A 21350-nucleotide genomic window follows, 5' to 3' on the forward strand; every position below is an offset into this window, starting at 1 on the left:
AAATTTTAAGAAACCTAGTAGAAAAGCAGAAGTTGTCTTCAAAAGATGTATAATTCTGTACTGCAAATGACACTCCATTATTCCAAAAGTAGGGGACTGGCATTGTGATTTCTGTGCTGGAAAGAGGGAGGGAGAATGTGAATGAATGATGGAGAAGCTATACTTGTTTAATTGATCTGTTTCTTTTAACAGGAAATAGCCACCATTCAAAACTTACTGTATAGAGGAAAAGCAGTTAATATGAGTACACAACTGATTGTAAAATGTGTTTACAATATTATAAACTGGCATTTTCGTTTTAATAAATTCTTATAGGACTAGTAATAGGCATTTAAGTAAGTTTTCCAGGCACAGTCAAAGGCATCAAAAGGTGGAGTCCAATATACCAGAAGAGGAAAATAAATGTAACACCAGCTTTTTTTTTTTTTTTCAAAACAAATAAATGGTAAGGTAAATAGGATATCCTTATGTCATGGCAGCAGGTAAATGCTTACTATTTTTCTAAAAATAAATATTCTGCACACATTGATAATTTATATTTTTTTGGTCTGAACATCTGTTGTTTAATCATTGTTTTTGCAGTAGAGCAAATGTAAAGCATATTTTACCTTAATTAACTCATTAAGGGGAAAATAGCCAAAAGCATAAGGCTTTTGAGAACAATGATTTTAACCACATCACTAGGAATAGAATTGTACCTTGTTCTCTTTATAGCTGTGTTATAGCTCCCCAAGTAATTCAATTACTGTATAGCATTGAACCGTATCTGCAGAGTATTAAGTGTAGTTAAGCTTTCCAGTCTCTAGAGGTCTCTGCACATCACTTTTTCCACTCACGGCCATCCTTGCATCCCATCAACTTTTCTAAAACAAGCACTTCAACAGTGTGTAGACAGAAGTGCGGCTCTCCAATGAACTCAGACAAATTCTTCACTCACGGTCTTGCCTCATCCTCATATATTATAAAAGAAATAACGAGAATGCAAGAAAAGCCCAAAAGATTCAAGAAGAAAAATATTTTTATGCCTATTTCTTTTAATCTGTTTAAGAAAGATCTTTCCTTCCTGTAATTATTTCAGGTGTCTCTAGTCTGAAACTGTTTCCATTAACTTAAGTGTTTCTAAACGTCTACATGGCATTTTGTTATTTTTAAAATATTATATACAGTATACGAGACTAATTCAATTCAGCAAATATTTTTTATCCTCTGGGGTGCTTTAGGATGGGAAAGACAAATCAATACCGTATTCCTGCATACAATTCACAGAATGCAACATGGGTGCTGATTCCCACACTTGAAGATGATCTACTCTTTCAACACTCACACCTTACTAAAATAAAATTTCAGGGCATCCGAAAATAAGACTGGTATATAGATTAGCATTTGCCACTGTAGCTAAAATCCTGAGAAAAATAGAGACTCATCCTCAAGGCCTAAATTTCATTTTGCTTAGTCTCTTTAACATATATGAAGATGAATCACCCCTCCTCCCTAGGAATCTGGTTTATGAGGGAGGTTGGTGTGACTTGAAAAGCAGAGCACATCTATCACTTGGGCATGCATGCCAGCAGGAAGCAAACAGAACATTTTGATGTAGTAATAAGAAAGAATCTCAGTCTGTAGGAGGTTTACCAGGGCTGGGACAAAGGGCTTATTGACAAATGCTATTCACGACCTTTATTCTAGCAGTATTTTCTATTTTGATCACATTCAATATTTATGACCAAATGCTCCTTTGATTATTTAAAGCTTAGTATGTGCCGAATGAGTAATAAATAGAGTAGCTTATTTAATCCTCATAACAACCTGCAGTGTAAGTAGTATTATTAATCATTCCATTTTAAAAGAGAGGAAACTAAAGCAGTAGAAACTAAGAAATTTTCTTAAGATTGTCTAAGTAAATGATGTAGCTGGAATTCCAACGCATTCAGTCTGTCTTCAGAACCTGGACTCTTAACCATTAGGAACTACAATCTTTCAAGTAGATAAACATTACCACAAGTTACAGGAGGGAAGTGAATTAGCCAGTTGTATCATCTAAAGGAAGTATTTTCCCGAGTTCATTTGTTGAGACTAGAGCAAAACAAACAAACAAAAACAGTAAAAAAAAACACTTGAGAAGCTTTCTACATCACCAGCATCTCTGATGCAGTGGCTCAATTACACTGTATAGTTAAATGTAGACTTTGCTCTGTCTGGAGAGAAATATTAAAGTAGTATTCATTTACTTCTTATATCTTTACTCCTTAGTCAAGAAGACATGTCACAGATAATATATAATATATATTATACAAAGCATATACGTAACATACACATATAATATACATAACCTATTTTTTTTAAAGATTTTATTTATTTATTCGACAGAGATAGAGACAGCCAGCGAGAGAGGGAACACAAGCAGGGGGAGTGGGAGAGGAAGAAGCAGGCTCATAGCGGAGGAGCCTGATGTGGGGCTCGATCCCAGATTGCCGGGATCACGCCCTGAGCCGAAGGCAGACGCTTAACCGCTGTGCCACCCAGGTGCTCCATATAACCTATTTTTTATTTGATGGAATTACTAAGGTAAATAATCAAATTGTACTTTTATGCTGTTTAGGTATTCCCAAAGAGACATTTGCACTGAGCTTTTAAAGTTATAACACTTTTATCAAATTTCCTTACATTCCATGAAATGAGAGAGCTTTAGAGAGAGAGGGACAGGGACAGGGAGAGGAAGAGAGAGGAAGGGAGAGGGTGAGGTGGAACATCCATACTTATTTAACTTATTATTTTTTTTGGTTGCAGGAAATAATCAACATTCACAATTTAGGGCACAGAGCAAAAAACAATTACAATGAGGACAAAACTGATAATAGTTGTAAACTGTGGCATATCGATATTTTATGAACATTAAAAGTCAAAACACGGTTTAGCCAAATTTCAAATAAAAAACTTATCCCTTGGTTTTGTAAGACCTTTGGCAACTTCTCTAGTAGTCTCATTCTTAATCTCATCTATAAAATGAGGAAAATAACAATACCTACTTGATTACACTGTAAGAATGAAATTAAATAAAATCTTAGCAGAATGGCAGGCAATACATGTTAATTTTAATAATACTGTGTTGGTGATGGTGGTATCTTATAATTAAGCTTGGTATTTGTAATATAAATGATTGCCACAATCTCTCCTTCCTTCCTATTCCCATGATATTTTTCTTGATTCTCAGGGAATGACTTTACAAAGTATTTCAATAAAAAGATTGAGATCTCAAACAAGGAGTTTGGAATATGGCCTCATACCGTAGGCAAGGTCCATAATGCTCTCCAGTAACCTTTGCCCCTCATTTCTCTCCACATCCTGCTGTGAGTTAATATGAACTTTAACACACCCTTCTTGCTCATACTTAACTTAAAATTAATTATGAACTGTCTGATACACCAAAATCTCAAAAGACAAAAATAAAGAAATAATAAAAAATAAAGAAAATAATTTTCACCCCAAATCACTTAAGTTAGCAATATCACTATTCTTCCAGGCTCCAAACCTAGAAACACTCTGAAAATCTCCTTAATTACTACATCTAAGGCCTCATAAAATTGTGCTTTTATTTTTATTTTTTTGCACCTCAAAGCCACAATGAGATATCACCTTACACCTTTCAAACAGCTAGAATTAAAAAGACAAGATATAACAAATGTTGGCGAGGATGTGGAGAAAAAGGAACCACCATGCACTGTTGGTAGGAATGTAAACTGGTGCAGTCATTGTGGAAAACAGTATTGAGATTCCTCAAAAAATTAAAAATAGAACTGCCAGATGATCCAATAATTCCACTACTGGGTATTTACCCAGTGAAAACAAAAACACTAATTCTAATAGATATATGCACCCCTATGTTTATTGCACTTTTAGAATAATCAAGAAATGGAAAGAACCCAAATGTCCATCGATAGATAAGTGGATAAAGAAGATATGGTACACACACACACACACACACACACACAGGATTACTCAGTCATGAAAAAAAAAGAGCTCTTGCCATTTGCAACGACATGGATGGATCTAGAGGGTATTACGCTAAGTGAAATAGGCTAAGTGAATTAGGCTCACCCCATTTTCTTCTGTGTTCAACATGACAGGCATTTTTCAAAAATAGCTTTCACATTATTTCTAATTCCAGCATATTTAGCTGATGATGTTAGAGCAACACACACCAGTATTCCACAGATTTTGATAAGCACCCTGTCCGAAATAGCCAATAGAGAAATAGCCATATGATTTCACTTATATGTGGAATCTAGAAAACAAATGAATAAACAAACAAAAAGCAGAATCAGATGTAAAAATACAGAGAACAAACTTAGGGTTGCCAGAAGGAAGAAGGGTAGGGGCCGAGCAAAATGGAATAAGGAGAGTGGGAGATTCAGGCTTCTGGTTGCGGAATGAGTAAATCATGGGAATAAAAGGTACAGCATAGGGAATATAGTCAATTGTATTTTAATAGTGTTGTATGGTGACAGATTAAGTATAGAGTTGGTGAATCATTTGTTGTATATCTGAAACTAATGTAATATTGTGTATCAACTATACTAAAAAATTGTTATTTTTATTTGAAATGTCTTATTTTATTTCCTCATTTTCTCTATACTAACAAAATATTCACATGCAGTTCATTATCCCCTCACACATACTCACTGAAACAATGCCTTAATTGATTAACAAATATTAATTAAAGATCTGATATCTAGTTAATTGACTCTAGCTATTGGAAGCTCTAAAGGAAAATACAATGTAAAAATTTAGTTCCTGGGTAGAAGGAGTTTAAAATCTAAATAAAGGGGCGCCTGGGTGGCTCAGTCGTTAAGCGTCTGCCTTGGGCTCAGGGCGTGATCCCGGAGTTCTGGGATCGAGCCCCACATCCGGCTCCTCCGCTATGAGCCTGCTTCTTCCTCTCCCACTCCCCCTGCTTGTGTTCCCTCTCTCGCTGGCTGTCTCTCTGTCAAATAAATAAATAAAATCTTTTAAATAAATAAATAAATAAATAAATAAATAAAATAAAATCTAAATAAAGAGACCAAAAGTAGAAATAAACTAAGCTACAAATAGAATAGAATTTCTAAAAACAAAACAAAGCAAAAAAAGATTGAACTAAGAAAAATCTTCATTGAAACTACAGAGTGGAAGCTCACTCTAATTAAATCTGAAGCAATGAGCAAAGTTTTTGATATTCACCTTAAAATATAGGTAGAAGCTGTTTGGGTATAAGTGAAGATCAAATACTTTCCTGGAAAAGAATACCACGTGAACTAAGACATGGTAGTAAAAGCAGCCCTGCATGCTCCTTAGCGATGGAAAAGTATCTTACCATGCTATGTTTGAGCAGATTTGAAAGGTGAGGAATTTCTGGGTAATTTTTAAAGAAGGTCTCATGAATTGTCTTGTCATTCTTTAATGAAACTGATTAGAAAAATGGAAGATCACACTAATACTTATAAAATGAGATTCCATCGTACACTTAAAAGAAGCTGATCATGAACAAAGTCCCTAAAAATATTTTTGGGGAGAGACAGAGTGTCTTTAACAGTTTAGAAATTGTAAAAAGAAAAACATAATCTGTGTAGTGCCTAAAAATTGCTGCAGAGTTGTCATAACATGACTGTTGATACCATATTTACATATTTACAATATATGGAAACTTTGAGACAGATTTCATCCGGTATCTGCATAAATTTTCCTGAAAATATGCTAACATTTTAAAAGGAATGAAATCAAAGGAAATAGTAGATGGTTGTATTCATTAATCTTTTCTGTAGAAATGAACTCCACCACTGTGGTTCCTGTACAGCCAGGATTTGAAAACCTGTATACGAAGTTCACAGCCTTTTCTATTCTAATGCTTGCCCATTATCTGGCACCGCAGGGTATCTTAAATATCTCTGGCCTAATTTGAACAAAATATACTTAATGATTTCCACAAATACTTTCAAAATTTTATATTTTACCACCATCAAAAGGTATTTAAGTAAGTGGCAATCGGTCCTCAGTAAGATCTCAAGTTTCTGCAATATTATTCCTTATTTGTTTGACCTTGTTTTTGTTCTTACTCCACCATCCTTTGAAATCTAATCTTTAAATAACCCACTTAGACATCTCTGGTATTAATATTTCTCCCAGAAAATATGATTTTCTGTTCAGGCAAATTGGATTTCCAATGATATTATTAATCTTTCTACAATTTCCCCGTCTTCTGGCTCTCGTTTCTTTCTTTAATTTATAAACACTTTTATTTTTCTATGTCCTTGACGTACTAAAACAGATGGAGTTTCTATCCTAAATCGTGAGCATTACTAAGGAAATGCAAGAGTCAGTTAGCTGTAACCTTGCAATCTTTATGAATACACACCCACAAAGAAATTTAAACACAATTTCTCCAGTTTATACAGGAACTATATGATTTGAAAAGAGGAATTATGTACACTGGCATATGTGCATAAATTTTACTAGTTGAAATTTCCCAGGGTTTTAAATTTCTAACGAAAGAGAAAGAGCAAGAGTTGGGGGTGGGGAAGGGATTAATAAATAGATAAATGATAGGTAGATATGTAGACAGAGAACTACATGGGTAAAATAAAAATGAATTCCATTTAGGTTCAGCTTCTTTTTATATGTATTCACCCCATTTTCTTCTGTGTTTGACATGACAGGCATTTTTCAAAAATAGCTTTCACATTATTTCCAATTCCGGCATATTTAGCTGATGATGTTACAACACACACCAGTATTCCACAGATTTTGATAAGCACCCTGTCCGCAATTATCACAATAAATTAGAGAATTAAAGGAAATAATGCACAGATATGTTGCATATTTTGAGATTTTAAAGCAATTTTTAGCAATTTTAGAAATTTGTTTTATAAACATGTAAGATAGATTTAGCTATTTAAAAATCTCTAATAGTTTCATTATAACCAAATTTATGGTATATTTATTACTTTTTCTTTTAGAAGGTAGAACTTTCATATAAAATTAACATATGCTGTAATATTTCAGGGTTTTTAAAATATGCTTTTTAAACTTCTCAGTAATTGCTTTTTCACTCCCCTTAATAATTTTAGGTGTAGAAGTGCAGCATTTGGGGCACCTTAACAGTTGGTTAAGGGTCTGCCTTCAGCTTAGGTAATGATCCTGGGGAACTGGGATGGAGCCCCACATCGGGCTCCCTGCTCAGCCAGGAGCCTGTTTCTCCCTCTCCCTTTGCCGCTCCCTCTGCTTGTGTTCTCTCTTGTGTACGCTCTCTCTTTCAAATAAATAAATAAAATCTTAAAAAAAAAAAAAAAAAGAGAAGTGTAGCATTTTCTCAACCCTAAATCCAGCTCCCCATAAGGAAGTGCTAAGTTACAGTCAATCTCCCACCCAACTTGTATTTGTCTTAATGAAAAGGAAGAAGGCCCAAAAGTTTGATATGCCAATATATATTAACGTTAAAGAAGAGTGTTTGTTTGCGGAGACAATGGTGGCATGGAATGGATATTGTAAATTAACTTTATTTTCATTCCCAGTTTGTCAGTGACACTATCATATAGTTTTTGGAATTAAGAAGTCATGGTTCCTGTGAATTCTTTGGATATTATATGTCACAAAGGAAGCTCAAGTCAGCCTAACAGGTAGCATTATCTTGATGGGTCACCACAGACTGATATGTGGTCCAGATTGCAAGTACAGGACTTTTTCACAATGCGCTCCTGAAGATTATTCAGGCTAAACTTCTAGGTGTCTAGAAGATTTGTGCTGGTCTATGCTGTAGGCACCAACCGTATCGAGCTCTTCCAAAATGGCAAACCCAAATTTGGTTGTGCTGCAGGTGTAAAATACATAACAGGATTTGAAGACAGTACCAAAAAGAAATAGAATGCAAAATGTATTATTAAAAATTTTAACATTAATTTCAACATTAAATGTTGAAATGATAATACATATTTTGTATATGTTGGGTTAAGAAAAATTATTAAAATTAATTTCATGGTTTTTTTTTTTTTACTTTTTTATTATCGCTGCTAGAAAATTTAAAATTACATATGTGGCTCACATTTAGGGCTTGACTTCTATTTCAACTGGATGGTGATGGTCTAGATTTAAGTCCTGTGAAGAGAGGGGTCATTCCTGTCTTGTTTTAAATAATATCCTTAGTACCTAAAATGAATGATCGATAAATGTGTTGAATTCATTATTAGTGAATGCCAAAAAGAACTTATAGTCAGGGTACCTTCTTCTCTGAACATTGCTGGACACATCCTGAAAATCCTTTGTTCTCTTTTTCCTCTACTTTTTTATTCCAAACTAACCATTACCCTTCTGTGTTGTTTCAGCTTCAACCAGTTTTCAATTAATACTTCACTGTTATCCACTTTCAGATGTGTTAATACATAAATGCTTCCTTACATTAAGCTTTAGTCCCTTGAATGGCTGGCTTAAAGTCTCCTTAATCTCCGTAGTCAATTAATTGCATTTTCTTCCTTAGAGTGATATGCTTGGATAGACAGTCTCTTGTCAACTCAACATCACCCATAGCCTCTTCAAAGGCAAGGGAACGACATTTCCCAGAATCTCTTTTTCCGTACAGTTATAGGTTCCAGGCTGGAATTTGTTAAGAGGTGCTTTCTCAAGATTTATAAGGCAGAAAAAGCTTAGACCATTGTTTTCCCAAGTCAGTCAAAGGAAGATAAATGGGCAGATGGAGTACAGAGCCTCTTCTAAGTAAACTCCTCCTTAAGAAAAGTAAGTAAAACTGTGAATATAACATTAATAGGGCCACTCCCGCAGTAGGGCTCACAACAAGAAAGGAGCCTTGAAGTTCAAACTTTATTAGCCTCGCCGTGAGTCCACTCCATACCAGCTATCTTGGTCAGCAACACAGATGCAAGAGCTATCTTGTTTACCAGGTGTATTTATTTTTAATTGCCTTTATTTTTAAATGAGTTTAAACTCTTTCCAGATATTCATTATATATGCAGTATATACATACTTTACACCTTGTGCATTCCTAATGTATAGGAATACACTTTTTCATGTACTGATAAAATGAAAGCAGTTGAAAAAAATGCCATGAAATCCCATCACATTATATATCTATCTGCTAGAAGTAGTGTCCACAAAATTCTGATCACTGTCCTGTGGATATGGATGAACTCTGTGCTCTTACTATTCTTCTGTCCTCTGGATTCCATCCTATGTTTCTATGTAAGAACATTACCCAGGTGATTCATGTTTCTTTTTTACCTCTCTATAGTGATTCCCATGAATGTTCAGATATGTCATTATTATTTCTTATTTCTCTTATAGATTAGGGAAAAAACCCTCTCCTTTCCCTATATGTCAACTTTCTATGTAGCATCACTTATATTGTCTCTAGTTGACTTGTTCTTCTCCCATTTTCTTTCTAGAGCATTCTAATAGCTTCAGCCATATTTTCACCAAAATTCTGTGTGTGTGTATAACTTTTTTTATGAATCATCAGAGACTATCAATATTACTAAGTCTAATAGTTTATTTTCTGTCACCAGCCTACTTGGTATATATACATTATTTCACCCCAGATATTACTCCATTTTTCTTTAAAGTTTTTATTTATTTATTTATTTATTTATTTATTTATTTATTTATTTATGGGGGACAGAGGGAGAGAGAGGGGCAGAGGGAGCAGGGAGTCAGACACAGGGACCTGAGCTGAAAGCATATGCTTAACCGACTGGGCCACCCAGGCACCCCACTCCATTGTCCTTTAAACACTTCCTCTACTTAACTGTTTTTGGTTATCTCTGATCACAGTACTCTCCTTAGTTTCCTCCAACATCACCAACCGGTCCTTTTGGTCTCCAGTCTTTCCAACCATTTAATATTGGAATGTTTCAGGACTTAATTCTTATACATACACACACACACACATTCTTTTTTTCTATATACACTGTCTCCTTGAGTGATCTCATTCAGCTCCAGGAAATAGCATTCCTATGCAGATAACTTCAAAATTTATAATTCTAGGAGACTTTTTCCTTGAATTCCAGAAATATGTATGTATATATATAAATATATATATGCTAACATTTATACCTACATACTTTCATAGTTAACTAATAGGCAAATTAAATTTAATATGTTCAAAACTGAACTTCTCACCCTTACCAGATGCAACCTGCTCTTACAGCCGTCCCTTTCACACAAATGGCAATATCATTCTTCTAGTCGATCAGGCCAAATTTTTTTTTTTTTAAGATTTTATTTATTTATTTGACAGAGATAGAGACAGCCAGCGAGAGAGGGAACACAAGCAGGGGGAGTGGGAGAGGAAGAAGCAGGCTCATAGCAGAGGAGCCTGATGAGGGGCTAGATCCCATAATGCGGGGATCACACCCTGAGCCGAAGGCAGACGCTTAACCGCTGTGCCACCCAGGCGCCCCCAGGCCAAAATTCTTAAATTCATTTTGATACCTCTTTTTTTCACATCCCACATCAAATCTATCATCAAATCTTTCAAAACTAACAAGAATCCAATCACTTCTCATCACCTCTATGTTAAAAGCCATTATCATCTCACTTGGATTATTGCCATCTCTTAAAGCAATATTTTAATTGGTTTACAGTGTACCCACATTACAGTTTGCAATCCATGATGATTCTGATAGGATACAATTTAGTGCATGTCATAAGTTAGTACATGCTCAAAACTTGTTAACATCTTCCCAAATGACTTATTAAAGCAAATGATCTTACAATGTTCTAAGAGATTACAAAAACTGGATCCCAGTTAATCTTTTCTACTCTCACTTCTACTATTCTCTTCTTCCCCATGTTTTCCCAATCACGAGGACCCCCTTCTTGAGCTGAATAGGCACTCCTCTGTCTGGAATGTTCCCCTGGAAATCTGCAGGGTCCATTTGACGTATCCTCTCATCAATGTCCACTTTTTACATTCAGATCTCCTTAAAGTATATGCCTTTATTGCTTTACTGAGACTCAGAATTTAAATTTCTTCAAATCTATAACATAACAACTTCAATGAAACAATAACATGTTTTAAGTGTTATTTGAACCGTGGGGTTTTATAAAATTAGAATTCAAAGAGAAGAGTTGGAATAACAAAACTGTAAATTTCATCTTTCACAAATATTAATGGAAATGAAATTTTAATGCTAGAGGCTCAGTGGGTGTGGGGGGGAGGAAAGCATATAGATTAATAATTGATGGGCATAATTTCGTTTTCCAAATACCCTTTCTATTGTCACCATATAATGCTGGAAAATGTCCACAACTGTCAGATCAGTTGCTAGAATTCCAAAGGTTAGAAGATAAAATCTCTTTATCCCTTTACTCATAAATCAACCTTGTCTTTACAAAAATAATGTTAATAAATGACTAGCACCAAACAAAACAAATAACAAACAAACAAACAAACAAACAGGGAAAGGCCATAGCAATGACAGATAAATAAAGGCCAAGAACCACTGACAAGTACAACAAGCCTCAAGTACTGTTAACATTGTGCTTCCTGAGTGCTTATTCTTACCAGCAGAATAAAGTGCACATGTATGAATAATGAGACATATTCAGTCAAACTGAGACACACAGTATGAATAATGCTTATGTTGGAAAGAAAGGCCACTTGAAAATATTTTTGACTACACAAATTAGTTGAGGCTTGAGGCTTGTAGGAAAATAATGGTATAATTTTCTCATAAGTATAGCTAATAAAAGAAGGATTAAGAAATACAAATGGCATCATAAGCTTAGCAGATCTCCATATAAATTAACTGATTCATGGGTAGAATTTCAGAATAAAACATGCAATAATTATTCTGATTCACATTCCTATGTTGCTTATTGAAGGTAGTGATAGGGGGTGCTGGCTTAATGCAAGCAGACATTTATAAAGATGTAAGAAAAGTTCTAATTTCCTTCAAGATGGAAGGATTCTGGCATTACATAATCAAAATAAAATCTGTTTTTTTATAAAATAACCTAGAGTTTTATGCAATTTTTTAATTACACTTAATAAAACTTTTATAAAAACATATTTTGCATGTTTTATAAAAATCTGGAAATGCAACTATATAATTAAATTTATAAAACCCTAGATTTTTAAGAATGGAAAGAGAAGTGAGCTGGCAAACATTATATTTTCTTTTCTCTCTGGGCATATTAATTATTCAAGTGATACATGTTTTAGTCTTCGATAAGTAAACACATATAGCAGAAATAAATGTTTTAATCTTAATAAACTATCGGATGAATTTTTCACCTTCTTTTCTCCCCCTCATTTTCACCTTATCTTTCACTATATTTTTATTATTAGAATCACTAAATTGTACTTTTCAGTTACTACCAGGTGTTGGACAACTAGTATCAGACATAAACAAAGGAATAGCTAATTGTTCTTCAGTGCTTATTAGCATAAAAATATAATAATGTATATTTTTCATTCCTTGACTTATTTTTCTTAAAATAAAAAATTAAAATGGGAATGTGTTTTATGTGAGCAAATATGTGGTGTCTCTTTTATTCTGGGGAAAAAGATAAAGGTCAGTAAAACCCAATTATTTTTAAAAAGCCAGTATCCAAAATAAAAACAGAAGTAAATTATAAAGAACTATTTTTTTTTTCATGAATCCAGTCTAATTATTTGTTTATTATGGATACAGTTTTTGAAACTACACACCATAAATTTACAAAAGCATTGCTCATAAGGTTACCTGTGGACTCAAGAGTTTAGGGAAGGTTTTACTTTTCAGGTTTGGCCTCGTCATAATTAGTGCTTGCTCAGCAAGTCAAGAGCAATAGTCTATTATATAAATATAATGCCAAACTGCTTGCAGTGATACATAATCACAAGCAACGGAAATATATGTTCTGGGTTTTTTCAACATTCCAGATTTATAAAGGGACCCAATGAAGTACATAAAGTATAAAGCTAAAGACGTCCCATTGCATTAATATAGAATACTAAACAACAGTGGAGATCTAAAGTCATGCAACAGATATTGAAAGCAGGTAAGGTATTTCTAAATACTCACACTATTTGTTTGAACTGGAAATTTAATTGAATGAAAATCACCAAGCAATATACACCCAAAGTTTTATAATTTTTATTACATCTAACCAGCAAATAAATTATTATCTATTATATACAAAGTTTTTATTCTTCAGTGACTTTGAATCAGTTTACACCCTTGTTGATTTATCCCCTAATGATCAAACGTGTATAATCATGAAATTCAGATGGAAAACGAGCTACAGGAAAATAGCAAACAGGTGATTATGAAAGGATGAGGGAGGATTTTTTTTTTTCGTTTTATTTATTTATTTGAGAGAGAGAGAGAGAGAACAAGCTGGGGGGGGGCAGGGGGAGAGGGAGAAGCAGACTCCCTGCTGAGCAGGGAGCCCGATAGGCGTCTTCATTCCAGGACCCCAAGATCATGACCTGACGTGAAGGCAGATACTTAACCGACTGAGCCACCCAGGCACCCGAAGAGAAATTCATTTTAACTTGGGTTCTAAAAAGGTTTTATCTGAACACATAACTATTGATGTACTTTATGTTGGCTAATTGAAAATAATAAAAAAAGTTAAAAAATAAAAAAAACATAAATAAAAAGGTTTTATCTGGAATTATAGCCAATTCAGGTTTTAGCCAAACAGTGAAAGATCTTGAATACCTTGTTAGGAAGATTGAGCTTTCCTCTGTGCACAAATAGGACACAATAGAGATCTGTTTGGATTTATTATAGGTTATTTGCTTTAAATATGTGCATATAGAGGCAATGTCAGAAATGATGCAGAAAGACAAAATAGAAAGTAGATAGTTAATTCAGGAGATAATGAGGATCAAACTGAAGCAACAGCATTAGGCATGAGAAGGAAGAAAGCAATTGGAGTTTCCCATTAAGTCAGCCCGAGTGATCATTGACTGATGAATGGATAAGGAAGATGCGGTATATACATACAATGGACTATTACTCAGCGATAAAAAACAATGAATTCTTGATATTTGTGACAACAAGGATGGACCTAGAGAGCATTATGCTAAGTGAAATGACTCAAACAGAGAAAGACAAATACCATATGGTTTTGCTAATATGTGGAATCTAAAAAATGAAACAAATGAATAAACAAAACAAAACAGAAACAGACACCATTGATATAAGAACCAAGCGTGGGTTACCAAAAGAGGGAGAGGTTGGGAGGTGGGCAAAATAGGTGAAGGGGATTAAGAAGCATAAACATCAAGTTATAAAATAAATCAGTGATGGGAATGTAATATACAGCATAGGAAATATAACCAATAATATTGTAAGAATTTGTATGTTGACAGACATACATCATAGGGATTATTTCATAATATCTCAAAAGTATCGAATCACTGACGTACACTTGAAATAACGTATCAATATATATCAATTATACTCATAGCTATCTATATATATCAATTATACTTCAATAAAAAATGAGGAAAAAACAAAAATTAATAACATATAATAAATAATTATGAGCAGGAACACAGGTTTAATTCAGGAAGACCTCCTATTCAAACCTCTAAGAATACAGAAGAAAATAATTCTTGCCCTTTAATCTTCACCCTCATTCAAGCCAAACCCAGAAATGTAACCTGGTAGTCAAAATATATTACAAAAAGACCATATGCCTTCATTATTACGATTTGTAAACAACAAAAAATTAAATCTCTCTATATATTAAATTACACCCATGCTTTCTATTTATCAAGTATTACTTTATTTTTAAATTTTTGTTAATTTTTTTTTCTGGTTTAAATTTTAGGTAGTTAACATATAGTCCAATAGTGGTTTCTGGAGTAGAATTCAATGATTCATCACTTACATACAACATTCAGTGCGCATCATAACACATGACCTCCTTAATACCCATCACCCATCTAGTCCCTCCCCCACCCACCTCTCTTCATCAGCCCTCAGTTTGTTCTCTCTTGTTAAAAGTCTCTAATGGCTTCCCTCTCTCCTTTTTTTCTTTCCCCCCTTCCCATATGTTCATCTATTTTCTTTCTTAAATTCCACATGTGAGTGAGATCATATGGTATATATCTTTCTCTGACTGACTTACTTCATTTAGCACAGTACACTCTAGCTCCATTCACATCGTTGCAAACGGCAAGATTTCATTATTTTTGATGGCTAAGTAATATTCCATTGTACATATGTAACACTTCTTCTTTATCCATTCATCAGTCAATGGATATTTAATGGATATTTGGATGTCTTTTTTGGAAAAGTGTCTATTGATGTCCTTAACTGGGTTTTTTTTGGGGGGGTGTTGTGTTTGATAATTTCTTTGTAGCTTTTGGATACTAACCCTTTATTGGATATGTCATTTGCAAATATCTTCTCTCATTACACAGGCTGCCTTTTAGTTTTGTTCTTTCTTCTGCTGTGAAAGAGCTTTTTATCTTGATGAAGTCCCAATAGTTCATTTTTGCTTGTGTTTCTCTAGCCTCTGGTGACATGTCTAGTAAGAAGTTGCTATGGCTGAGGTCAAAGAAGTTTCAGCCTGTGTTCTCCTCTAGGATAGGATTTTGATGGTTTTCTGCCACACATTAAGATCTTTCATCCATTTTGAATTTATTTTTGTGTATGGTGTAATAAAGTGGTCCAGTTTCATTCTTCTGCATGTTGCTGTCTAGTTTTCCCAACACTATTTGTTGAAGAGACTGTCTTTTTTTCCTTTGGATATTAGTTCCTGCTTTGTCAAAGATTAGTTGACCATATAGCTGTGTGTCCATTCCTGGGTTCTTTATTCTGTTTCATTGATCTATGTGTCTGTTTTTGGGCCAGTACCATACTGTCTTGAGGACTACAGCTTTGTAATAGAGCTTGAAGTTGGAATTGTGATGCCACCAGCTTTCTTTTTCTTTTTCAGAATTGCTTTGATTATTTGTTTTTTTTTTCATGGTTCTATATAAATTTTTGGTTGTTTGTTTTAGCTCTGTGAAAAATGCTGGTGGTATTTTGATAGGGATTGCATTCAATGTGTAGATTGCTTTGGATAGGATAGACATTTTAACAATGTTTGTCCTAATCCATGAGCATGGGACGTTTTTCTATTTCTTTGTTTCCTCTTTAATTTCTTTCATAAGAGTTCTACAGTTATCAGACTATAGATCTTTTACTTCTTTAATTACATTTATTCCTAGGTGTCTTATTGGCTTTGGTGCAAATGCAAATGGGACCAATTCCTTGATTTCTTTTTACGCTTCTTCTTTATTATTGTATAAGAATGCAACAGATTTCTGCACATTGATTTTATATCCTGTGACTTGCTGAATTCATGTATGAGTTCTAGCAATTTTTTTGTGGAGTCTTTCAGGTTTTCTACATAGAGTATTCTGTCATCTGCGCATAGTGAAAATTCAACTTCTTCCTTGTGAATTTGGATAACTTTTATTTCTTTTTGTTGTCTGATTGCTGAGGCTAAGACTTCCAGTACTATGTTAAACAGTAATGGTGAGAGTGAATATCTTTATCTTTGTCTTTTTCCTGATCATAGGGGAAAGGCTTTCAGTTTTTCCCCATTGAGGATGATATTAGCTGTGGGCCTTTCATATATGGCCTTTATGATGTTGAAGTATTTTCCTTTTTTTTTTTTTCTTTTTTAAGATTTTATTTATTTATTTGACAGAGAGAGAGACAGCCAGCGAGAGAGGGAACACAAGCAGGGGGAGTGGGAGAGGAAGAAGCAGGATCCCAGTGGAGTAGGGAGCCTGATGTGGGACTCAATCCCAGGACCCTGGGATCAGGCCCTGGGCTGAAAGCAGATGCTTAACAACTGAGCCACCCAGGCGCCCCTATGTTGAAGTATTTTCACTCTATCCCTACTTTGTTCAGGGTTTTTATCAGGAAAAGATACTATATTTTGTCAAATGCCTTTTTCTGTTTCAATTGACAGGATCATTTGGTTCCTAATCTTTCTTTTATTAATATGGTATATCAAGTAGATTGATTTGCAAATATTGAATTGCCCCTGCAGCCCAGGAATAAATCCCACTTGGTCATGCTGAATAATTCTTTTAATGGACTGTTGAATTTGATTCGCTAGTATTTTATAGAGAATTTTTGCATCCATGTTCATCAGGGATATTGGCCTGTGATTCTCCTTTTTTAGTGGCTTCTTTGTCTTGTTTCAGAATCAAGGTAATGCTGGCTTCATAGAATGAGTTTGGAGGTTTTCCTGCCATTTCCATTTTTTTGAACAGTTTGAGAAGAATAGGTATTAACTTCTTTAAATATCTGGTAGAATTCCACTGGGAAGCCATCCAGCTTTTGTTTGTTGGGAGATTTTTGATTACATATTCAATTTCTTTGCTGGTTATGGACCGGTTTAAATTTTCTAATTCTTCCTGTTTCAGTTTTGGCGATTTGTAAATTTCTAGGAATTTGTCTTCTTCCAGGTTGCCCAGTTTGTTGGCATATAATTTTTCATAATATTCTCTTATAATTGTTTGTATTTCTGTGGTGTTGTTTGTGATCTCTCCTCTATCATTCATTATTTTATCTATTTCGGTCCTTTCTTCTTTTTTTTAATATTTTTTTATTATATTATGTTAGTCACCATACAGTACATCCCTGGTTTTTTATGTAAAATTCGATGATTCATTAGTTGCCTATAACACCCAGTGCACCATGCAATACGTGCCCTCCTTACTACCCATCACCAGTCTATCCCATTCCCCCCCCACCCCCTCCCCTCTGAAGCCCTCAGTTTGTTTCTCAGAGTCCATAGTCTCTCATGCTTCATTCCCCCTTCTGATTACCCCCCTTTCTTTATCCCTTTCTTCCCCTACCGATCTTCCGAGTTCTTATGTTCCATGGATGAGAGAAATCATATGATAATTGTCTTTCTCTGCTTGACTTATTTCACTTAGCATTATCTCCTCCAGTGCCGTCCATGTTGCAGCAAATGTTGGGAAATCGTTCTTTCTGATAGCTGAGTAATATTCCATTGTATATATGAACCACAACTTCTTAATCCAGTCATCTGTTGAAGGGCACCTTGGCTCCTTCCACGATTTAGCTATGTGGACAAAGCTGCTATGAACATTGGGGTGCATATGGCCCTTCTCTTCACTACATCTGTATCTTTGGGGTAAACACCCAGTAGTGCAATGGCTGGATCATAAGGTAGCTCAATTTTTAACTTTTTAAGGGACCTCCACACTGTTTTCCAGAGTGGTTGTACCAACTTGCATTCCCACGAACAATGTAGGAGGGATCCCCTTTCTCCACATCCTCTCCAACAATTGTTGTTTCTTGCCTTGTCAATTTTTGCCATTCTAACTGGCATAAGGTGATATTTTAGTGTGGTTTTGATTTGAATTTCCCTGATTGCTAATGATTTTGAACATTTTTCCATGTGTCTGTTAGCCATTTGTATGTCTTCATTGAAAAAGTGTCTGTTCATATCTTCTGCCCATTTCATGATTTGTTTATTTGTGTCTCATGTATTGAGTTTGAGAAGTTCTTTGTAGATCTTGGAAATGAGTCTTTTATCTGAAGTGTCGTTTGCAAATATCTTCTCCCATTCCATGGGCTGCCATTTAGTTTTTTTGACTGTTTCCTTGGCTGTGCAGAAGCTTTTTATCTTGATGAAGTCCCACAAGTTCATTTTATCTTTTGTTTCTCTTGCCTTTGGAGATGTGTCATGAAAAATGTTGCTGTGGCCGATGTCATAGAGGTTGCTGCCTATGCTCTCCTCTAGGATTTTGATGGATTCCTGTCTCACATCGAGGTCTTTCATCCACTTAGTCTTTACCTTTGTGTATGGTGTGAGAAAGTGGTCAAGTTTCATTCTTTTGCATGTAGCTGTCCAATTTTCCCAGAGCCATTTATTGAAGAGACTCTTTTTTCCACTGGTTGTTTTTTTCTGCTTTGTCAAAAATTAGTTGCCCAAAGAGCCGAGGGTCCATTTCTGGGTTCTCTATTCTGTTCCATTGGTCTATGTGTCTGTTTTTGTGCCAGTACCATGCTGTCTTTGTGATCACAGCTTTGTAGTACAGCTCGAAATCCGGCATTGTGATGCCCCCAGCTTTGTTTTTCCTTTTCAACAATTCCTTGGTGATTCGGGGCCTTTTCTGTTTCCATACTCGGGGCCTTTTCTGGTTCCATACAAATTTAAGGGCTATTTGTTCCAGTTCTTTGAAAAATGTCATTGGTATTTTGATCAGGATAGCATTGAAAGTGTAGATTGCTCTGGATAGCATGGACATTTTAACTATGTTAATTCTGCCGATCCACGAGCATGGAATATTTTTCCATTTTTTTGTGTCTTCCTCAATGTCTTTCAAGAGTGATTTGTAGTTTCTAGAATATAGATCCTTTACGTCTCTGGTTAAGTTAATTCCAAGGTAACGTATGGTTTTTGGTGCTATTGTAAATGGGATGGATTCCTTAATTTCTCTTTCTTCGGTCTCATTATTCGTGTATAGAAATGCAACTGATTTCTGAGCATTGATTTTGTATCCCGCCACGTTACTGAATTGCTCTATAACTTCTAATAGTTTGGGAGTGGCTTCTTTTGGGTTTTCCATATAGAGTATCATGTCATCTGCGAAGAGAGACATTTTGACTTCTTCTTTGCCAATTTGAATACCTTTGATCCCTTTTTGTCGTCTGATTGCTGTTGCAAGGACTTCTAGTACTATGTTGAATAATAGTGGCGAGAGTGGGCATCCTTGTCGTGTTTTTTGGCTTTTTTCTTGCTGATAAAATCTATGACACTGACAGATTTGCGAATGTTGAACCACCCTTGCGTCCCATGGATGAATCCCACTTAGTCATGATGGATAATCCTTTTAATGTACTGTTGGATTCCATTAGCAAGGATCTTGTTGAGAATTTTGGCATCCGTATTCATTAGGGAAATTGGTCTGTAATTCTCCTTTTTGATGGGGTCTTTGCCTGGTTTGGGGATCAAGGTAATATTGGCCTCATAGAATGAGTTTGGTAGCTTTCCTTCTGTTTCTATTTTTTGAAATAGCTTTAGGAGAATAGGTATTATTTCCGAATGTTTGGTAGAATTCCCCAGAAGAAAACCATCTGGTCCTGGCGTTTTGTTTTGGAAGGTTGTTTATCACTGACTCAATTTCTTCATAATTAATTGGCCTGTTTAAAAAATCAATTTCTTCCTGTTTCAGTCTTGGTAGTTTATAGGTTTCCAGGAAGGCCTCCATCTCTTCCAGATTGCTTAATTTATTGGCATAAAGCTGTTGATAAAAGTTTCTAATAATCCTTCCAATTTCATTGGTGTTGGTTGTGACCTCTCCCTTTTCATTCATAATTTTATTAATTTGGGTCCTTTCTCTATTCTTTTGGATAAGTCTTGCTAGCAGTTTGTCAATTTTATTTACTCTTTCAAGGAACCAGCTTCTAGTTCTGTTGATCTGCTCTACTGTACTCCTGGTTTCTAATTCATTGATTTCTGCTCTAATCGTGGTCAACGGCTTTCTCGTGTGTGGATTAGGCCTGTCCCTCTGTTGCTGTTCCAGCTTCTTGAGGTGAGAATATAAAAACTGCATTTTAGATTTTTCTATTCTTTTGAGTGAGGCTTGGATGGCTATGTATTTCCCCCTTAGGACTGCCTTTGCAGTATCCCATAGGTTTTGGACCGTTGTGTTTTCATTCTCATTGGTCTCCATAAATTGTTTAAATTGATTTTTGATTTCCTGGTTTATCGAGTCATTCTTGAGCAGGATGGTTCTTAATCTCCAAGTGTTTGAGTTTCTTCCAAATTTTTCCTTGTGGTTGAGTTCCAATTTCAAAGTGTTATGGTCTGAGAATATTCAGGGAATAATTTTAGTCTTTTGATGTCGATTGAGACCTGTTTTGTGTCCCGGAACATGCTCTATTCTTGAGAATGTTCCATGGGCTTTAGAATAGAATGAGTGTTATTTGGTTCTGGAATGCAGTGTTCTATATATATCTATGAGGTCCAACTCGTTCAGTATGGCATTCAAAGCTCATGTTTCTTTGTTGATTTTCTGCTTAGGTGCTCTGTCTATTGCTGATAGTGGAGTGTTGAGGTCCCCTACTATTAACGTATTTTTATCTATATGTCTCTTTATTCTGGTTAAAAGTTGGCTTGTGTATCTTGCTGCTCCCCTGTTGGGGGCATATATGTTTATAATTGTCATATCCACTTGTTGGATACATCTTTTAAGAATAATATAGTGCCCCTCTGTATCTCTAACTATAGTCTGTAGTTTAAAATCCAATCTGTCTGATATGAGAATTGCTACCCCAGCTTTCTTTTGAGGTCCATTGGCATGAAAGATGGTATTCCATCCCTTTACT

The sequence above is a fragment of the Ursus maritimus genome, unplaced genomic scaffold (genome assembly GCF_017311325.1).
Source record: "Ursus maritimus isolate PB19 unplaced genomic scaffold, ASM1731132v1 scaffold_11, whole genome shotgun sequence".
Lineage (NCBI taxonomy): Eukaryota > Metazoa > Chordata > Mammalia > Carnivora > Ursidae > Ursus > Ursus maritimus.